This window comes from Herpailurus yagouaroundi, unplaced genomic scaffold (genome assembly GCF_014898765.1).
Source record: "Herpailurus yagouaroundi ecotype Mexico unplaced genomic scaffold, PumYag 159, whole genome shotgun sequence".
Classification (NCBI taxonomy): domain Eukaryota; kingdom Metazoa; phylum Chordata; class Mammalia; order Carnivora; family Felidae; genus Herpailurus; species Herpailurus yagouaroundi.
In genome coordinates this window covers 8,605,452-8,613,362 of record NW_024412400.1, presented here as the reverse complement: position 1 = coordinate 8,613,362, position 7,911 = coordinate 8,605,452, and the positions used below count along the sequence as shown (strand labels likewise).

General features: G+C 49.2%; 1 long non-coding RNA gene across 1 annotated transcript in view; it reads left to right on the top strand.

Moving 5' to 3' along the window:
• The first annotated feature begins 3,665 nt into the window (after positions 1-3,665).
• LOC121033504 (uncharacterized) overlaps positions 3,666-7,911 on the top strand; it is a 78,339-nt gene continuing 74,093 nt past the window's right edge. Inside the window, exon 1 of the long non-coding RNA XR_005791947.1 lies at positions 3,666-3,919. This is a non-coding gene — a long non-coding RNA (uncharacterized LOC121033504). The remainder of the gene's footprint in view (positions 3,920-7,911) is intronic.

The window sequence follows — 7,911 nt, the reverse complement described above, 5'->3', positions numbered from 1 at the left end:
TTGGGAGGCGGTGTTGCCTAATGGTTATGGCATCCAACAGCCGTCCAGACTACCATCTGAGCCAGGGAAAGTCACTAACTCATCCAGCCTTGATTTTCTTCTTTGTAAAATACGCAAATGCTAGTAACTGCACCCTGGGTTTGTCCAGAGGACTAAATGAGAAAATAAAGGACCGTGCCCAACAAACTGCAAAAGCTCCATAAACGTCATTATTATTATGTCATAGACTATGATTGTTCCATATGGGTTCATCTACTACATTAATAAAGGAGGAAAGGACGGAAGAGGGTTCATGGCCCAGGGGAGGGATTTGCTGGACGACTCATGCATATCCTGATGTGGCATTAAATTGCACGCTCAGAGCGCATGGTGGATGGGGGACAGTCAGAGGTAGAAGGGAAGGAGAAGACTAGAAACTCTCGTGAGAGACCATATTAGCCTGCTCCATTTTAAAACGTATTTATTCATTCATCCAGCCTCTCTTTATGACCACATTTTTATGCACCAGACACACAGGGCTGGGCTCTCAAGACACAGGAGAAAACAGAATAGACAGGATGTCTGTCCTCACGAAGCTTAGCAGAACGACTAAGCATCAAAGAAGTAAAACCACATCTGTACATAAGAGCAGGTCATGATACTTGCTAGGAAAGAAAGCAACTGGATGCTGACAGAGAATAACGGGAAGGGCTTTCTTTTCATGGAGAGTCCGGAAAGGGCTCTGGGAGGTCTCAGGTGACACTTACTCTGACATTGACTGTATAAGAAGGAGGCAGCCATTGCAAAGGAGGCAGCCTCGGAGACGAAAAGAGGTGGATGGATCTGGGGGCACGAAAGCACACAGGGTGATGGGCTTAAATGGAGCGAGGAGGAGACACGGGGACAATGTCCAGAGCCTGGCTTGAGCAACCCATGAGAGGGACGGGTTACCAGTTCCATCACAAACAAGCTTGAGATTTCAAGGACACGTCCAAGTGTGTGATACCCACGAATGGCTCCAGAGCTAGCAAGTGGGGTCTGGGCTGGAAAGAACACGTTTCAGAGTTGCTGGCATTTGCATAAGGTTTAAAACCCTGGGCAGGCTCGGTGTCCCAGCCCCATCCTGAGGCTCCCCTTGTTGTGCTGCTGACTGGCCCCGAATCTTGGTACGGCCCGCTGCCTGCGGACCCCAGCATGCCTTCACGCTGCCTACCCCCGGGGCGGGGTGCCTTAGAGCAACCCTAGCCGCCCCTGTCCCACAAACGTCTTGGTGAGCAGGGGCGATCCAACACAGCCGGCACCAGAGCCCTGAGCTGGGACATCTTTTTGTCTTAGAAAGGTGCCTAGGCACGGAACACTGTCCACGAGGACTGAGGGCTGGAAAGACAAGGGCGGAGTCGGGTGGGTGTGAGGGCAGAGCGCCCCGTGGGGCACACGGACACGCAGGACATGTTCTGCCCCGCCCCCACCTGTCCCTTCTAGATCCTTGACCTCCTCTCCTTGTCTCCTCCCAGCTCTAGAAGAGCCCTCATCTCCCCCGTGGATTGCCTTTGCCCAGGTACAGCCCTGTGTGTTCAACAACCCTTGAGCAATACGCGGGGAAGGTGCTTTGCACCCTGTAAAGTGTAATTAACGCGTGCTGTCCTGTGCGCAACGCTTAGCAATGTGTGTAGAGGCTCTTACGTTTCTGCTTTGCCCGCTTTGGATGGTAAACACCCCAGGGGCTAGACCGGACAAGCCCAGGGCGCTGCTAGGGACTGTGAGGGGTGCGGGGTTGTGGCTGCTTCTGTTCAAAGATGCCTCGCGTCTGTGGGGTCTTGTGCTTTTCAAGGAGAAGCGGGCAACTTTTTGTTTATGCTCTCGATTCACAGAGTGATGTTAACCGGTGCCTCTTCTGCGTACTGAGCAAATCTTAGGATTGTCAGGATGTCAGAGTAGGGAGAGAGGGTGCTGGGAAGAGAGGAGGGAGGGAACATTCACAGTTTAGGAGAGTAGCAGTACTCACATCTCGGGTTTGGGTTTTGTTTTTTTTTTTTTTCAACCCAACAAATAAATAAGAAAAAGCCCCTCGAAGTGGTCCTAACCCCAGGGCCTTTATGACCGGATCTTGACTGCTACCCGAGGAGAGTTTCAAGCTGAAGCGATGTCAGCTGCATGCACTTGAGCGTGAGTGTCTGGGGGTCTGCGGCTCTGTGCGCCCTTTGGCCTGAGAGGGCTGCAGAAGCCTCCAGAAGCCTCCTCCACGTCTGTGTTGACTCCGTTTCTCTGGCTTTTCTCAGCCTCTTTCCTGTTCACCTCTGGCCTCGGCTGTCTGGCAGGCCTGACTCACAGGAAGCCACAGCCAAGTCACCTGGTTAGTGTCAGTCACACTGGTCTTGGAGCATCTCTCGCTTCAAAAATAATAGAGGCAAAAGCAGATGCCTCAGTAAGTACTGCGTTTTGCCACGGATTTCGTCCGAGTGGTGCTCTTAAATGGTCAGTTCTGCGAACTCCCCACATGTCAGATGACTCCTCTTTGGCAAGTGCGATATAAGCAAATCATTTTCTCTCCCGGCAACCGACTTGCCTCCTCCCTCCCTTTTCCTCCGCAAATATTTGCAGAGAACCCGTGTGTCCCAGGCGCTGCGCTGGGGCTGGACGAGAGATATGGAGACACGGTGTGCTGGGCCACAAGCTCCTGGTGCACACGGGGGATGGACCGGTAGACACATGAGAGCAGACGGGACAAGTTCACTGGAAAGGGGCAGCACAGGGCGTGACTCAGCCTGGAGATCGTCCTGGGCACGGGGCCAGGTGTGAGCAGTGCAGGGGAGGCGCGCATGGGGAGACATCCCGGGCAGGGTCAGACGATCCTTTGCCACCCTCTTTCACGGTCAAGTGAAATGTTCCCTTAGGCAGCAGCCTTCATCTAGCCTTGGGGCCCACTGAGGTTGCGCCACTCTTCGGTTCCCTGCAGGAGGGAGTGCGGACAAAAGTATAGGTTGGAGGAAAGACAGAGGAGGGCCGTCCTTAGGGTCCCCACACCCCTCGGGGGAAGCTGATAGCAGTGCCTTCCGCCTCAGTGTCGTTGGGATCCTCTGGATCCCCTGGTGGGGGAGCACCCCCATGGGCACAGTGGGGAACAGTAGGTACAGAAGGGACAATATGTTTTTACACAACGGTTTTTTTTTTTTCAACGTTTATTTATTTTTGGGACAGAGAGAGACAGAGCATGAACGGGGGAGGGGCAGAGAGAGAGGGAGACACAGAATCGGAAACAGGCTCCAGGCTCCGAGCCATCAGCCCAGAGCCTGACGCGGGGCTCGAACCCACGGACCGCGAGATCGTGACCCGGCTGAAGTCGGACGCTTAACCGACTGCGCCACCCAGGCGCCCCTACACAATGGTTTTGGTACCTGTGACACATCCCCTCAGCCCCCCTATGATTTCAGCTGTGGCTCTGATGGTAAGTTCAGTAAGTTCATCTCTGAAGCTGGGAGCCCACCCAGCTCTCCCACAAGCACACCCTGGAAGTGTGGGAAGGTCACGCCCAGGAGCCACCATCAAGGGGAGAATGAGAGCCAGTAGACAAAAAGCTCATCCTTTGGACAGAACGTTCTGGAAGGAATTCTGTACACTTGCCGGAGGTTCTAGAATTGAGACCCTGTTGCCCAGCAACCTTGGTAATACACATAGAGTGACTTTTCCTCCTTCCTGGGCTTGCTCACTTGGTTTCCCTTTACCCCTGCTTCCTGGGATCTCCTCCCAAAGGAACGAGTCCTGTCTCAGGCTCTGCTTCTGGGGGAACCCAAGCTAAGAGAGAAGTGCTATTAACAACTTGAGGATCTGAATGCCATCTCTTACCTTTCAGAATTGTCACTTACACCTAAACCAGAGAGGAGGAGAGTCCCAACACTGGCTTTGAAACGCCTCTGACCCACAGGAAATGGCTGTTTTCAAGGTGGGCTGTGAAAAGGGCTTATTGATATAGAAAGCCCAGAGGACCAGGTGTGGGGATTGGTCGGGGGACTCAATTTAGCACGTGACAAGAAATTCTGGTTTCACCCAGGGGAAAGCTGCTGGATATCGTTTCCTCAGTCAAAATGGCCACATGTTTTAAAACCCCACAGTTCTAGAAGGACGAATGGCTGGGAAAAGATTGGGATAGGGAGGTTGTACGTGAACCTAAAAACTCTTATAAATATTTTTACGTTCATAAAAGCCCATTAGGAAAATAACAGTGAAATTTAAACCTCAAAAAATTGGAAATCAAAGTTAATAGACGATTACTTTTCCTCGTCTTTAATCTCAAGATATTGGACTGAGGTAATGATGGAGTGATGTATGGAGGAGAAAGATTTGGGGACGAGGCATTCTTAAGATTCCTTTTATCCTCTGAATTACTTTTGATCTTCATATACGCTATGGAAATTCTTTCTGTTGTAGAAAGTAAATACATCGCAGATGGAGTCAGACTCATGTATTTGGCGAGGTTTGGTAACTCCCATCCAAATATTTCTTTTAATTTTACTCTGCTCATCAAAGAGCCAGCTCACATGGAAAGTGTGCTTGGTGTGCCGGAGACCAGGTTACATTTCTAGGTTATTCACGTGTTTCACGAGACACTTAACAACACAATAGCCCTGAAGGTACATGGCAGCGTTTAGTTTTATAGACAGGAGAGCTGAGGCTCTGTTATGCATGCAGTATGATCAGACCTGGTTTTAAAACTTTGAAAGGTTTTTCATGTGGATATATTCATGCATGGTGGGGGGGGGGGGGGGAAGGGGCGGGGACTTGCCAGGCCATGTGACTTGCCTTTGGGTTAAAATCATGATCATCTAAAACTATTGGAATACATGCTGTTAAAAAGCCCACTTCCAACAATTTTGCATTGGAGAAGGCCGTATTGTCTCAGGGAGAAAACACTTCTTTAAGGAAATGCTCTGATGGCTCACTGGTCATGAATAAGCTCCCTGGCTCTTGTCAAGACAACAAGAGAAATTACTCGGCTTGGATCGCTTAACATTAAGAGATTTAAAATGTTTCCCCAGTGAGCTCAAGTCAGAAGTTAGAGTGCCAGCGGTTAAGATACGCCCAAGGCAGGGATGGTCAGTTTTCAACTGTGTGTTTTTTGTCTTTTTGTCTTGTGCAGTCATTCCCCTTTGTTGCTCTCAAACCTTCAGTGGATCCCATCACCCACGGAGCACTGCATTAGCAGTGTCTTCGGAAACTAGAGGGGAAAAAGCAGATACGTCAGCGTCTGGGCAAAGCCATGCCAAGGAAACACAATAGTCAGCAGGAGCAGGGAGCGGACGGTCAGAAGGCAGTAAGACAAAGCTGGCAACAGTTGAGATTGAGAGGTGACGTCCGTAATTCTCCACCTGTAGAATTATTCAGGAAGCCGCTGGATCTCGTACAGAGGGAGTCTGGATGAGGTTTCGGTTTTCCTTGTTTGTTTGCTTTCTCCTGGAGATTGTAAGAAACCGAGACTTAGTCAGGCCACAAAGATTACAAAGAGAGTGTGAGCCAGTTGACTCAAACCCCTAAAAAAGATATGGTGATTTCGTGGTGACTTCCTGAGCCCACTCCTCTTCCCAGTCACCTGAGAGCCCGTTAATTCGGGGGCATTTTTTAACATTTATTTGAGAGAGAAAGAGAGACAGAGTGTGAGCAGGGGAGGGGCAGAGGGACAGAGACACAGAATGTGAAGCAGGCTCCAGGCTCCGAGCTGTCAGCACAGAGCCCGACGCGGGGCTCGAACTCACGGACCGCGAGATCATGACCTGAGCCAAAGTCGGACACTTAACCGACTGAGCCACCCAGGCGCCCCTGGGGGCATTTTATATTCAAGTTTGTTAGATAAATGGAGTTGAAATTTGATTTTGCTTCTGACTCATCACCTTTGTTCACCAGCTGTACAACTGCGATAACTTCCAATAACTAACCCAGCCTAAATTACTAGTAAATGTGGTCTAATTTTTCAGACCCCCCCCCCACCAGACAATTTATTAAACTCACTTGAAGCGTGTGATAGGATGTAAATGGAGCTCTTGGGGCTCGTTCACGGTGTCCCATTATAACCTAGACTCTTGGAATCCCCGTTCCAAGGCACTGATCATGCACACATGCTCCAGCACCATGAAGCAACTTACAAGGGGGTTCCAGGATGGCTGCCAATGTCAGTTTTAAAATCCAATGGGAGAAGGTTTCTGGAAACATGGAACAGACGTACTCTCTGTTATCTCTCCCGCTAAATCCAGCTAAAACCTCTGGACATTACATAGAAAAGAAACGTAAGGAAGGGTGTCACGGTTCATGAGTTCGAGCCCAGCGTCGGGCTCTGTGCTGACAGCTTGGAGCCTGGAGCCGGCCTCCGATTCTGTGTCTGTCTGTCTGTCTGTCTCTCTGCCCTCCCCCACTTGCACTTTGTCTCTCTCTCTCAAAAATAAAATACAACGTAAAAAATTAAAAAATTCAGGAGACTCTGAAAGGTAGACCTTGGCTGAGGACCTCAGGACCCCAGGAATGACAAGCTGATGTTTCCCTGGGTGTTCTTTGGGCCCCGTAGATCCCAGACGAAGACCAAAGGAAGCCAGCAACTCAGATATGCCAATGGTTGCAGACAAAAAGAAGCCCCAGGAAAAGCCTGCTCTCTCTAGCCAAAGGACCGGGAAAACCAAAGGACCGGGAAAGCCAAAGGACCAGAAAACCTTTAGGCGACCACTGCTCTCCTCCAGCCAAACAGCACAGAGAGCACTGTAGTCCTACTCCACTCGTTCTAGCAAAAGCCAAGTGGAGAATCTAGATTTCCACCTCAACAGGCTGTGACAAGGCACGTCCCCCCCGACAGAGTGGTGTCACAAAAGGTAGGGAGTTGGGACTTTTCATCTCTGAGGTACGGACTTGCACTTCCAGGCGATAATGAGGTACCCCTTCCCCTCCTCACTGGGGGGTGTCAGAGAAAACCAGGTGGAAAGTCAGGACTTCTGCCACTGCTCAGCAGTAATGAGCTCACCCAGCTCATTGGGAGGTGACCGGGAACAGTAACCAAGTGCCACCCCTGTCCCTTCAACCAGGATAATAACAGCAGAGACCCAGTGGGGGAGACTGAACTCCTGTTCCCACCCAGGAGCACAAAAAAAGCTTCCTCCCTCCTCCTGTTTTGACTCCCACCCCCCGTAAGGAAGTGATGTCTCCCTTGGGAGCAATGTGAGAAGAATCCTTCTAACAACGTAAAATTTAAAAAAGATCTCGAATCTCATAGTACCCCAGATGTCCAGGTTTCAACTGAAAATCAGCAGTCATACCAAGAACAAGAAGATTTCGACTTGAATGACAAAAGACATCAATACACAACGATTATGCCCAAGTACCAAATACAAATATCAACGTGAAATACCAAAACAAATACCAACACCAACACCGAGATGACACGTTGGAATTATCTGACAAAAATTCAAAACCAGCCGATATAAACCCATTTAAATGAGTAACTATGAACCTACCTGAACAAATTAAACTTTAGAAAACCCTAACTAACAAATAGAAGATCTAAAAAAGAGCCAAATGAAAATTTTGGAACTAAAATATACAATAACCAGAATAAAAGCTCAATGGCAGAATGGAGAGGACAGAGAAAAGAATCAATAACCCTAAAGGTAAAACAATAGAAATTAAGACTCTGAACCACAGAGGACAAAATAAACTGATAAAGAACAAAATCCGCGTGATCATCTCAGCAAATGCAGAAAAAGTGGCTGAAGGAATTCAACACCCCTGCATGACAAAAACACTCAACAAACTAAGGATAGAAGGGAACTTTCTCAACCTGGTAAAGGGCATCTATGAAGAGCCCACAACTAACACACTTAATGGTGAAAGATTGAGTGCTTTCCTCCTAAAATCAAGAACGAGACAAGAATGTTCTTACCACTGCTATTCAATACTGTA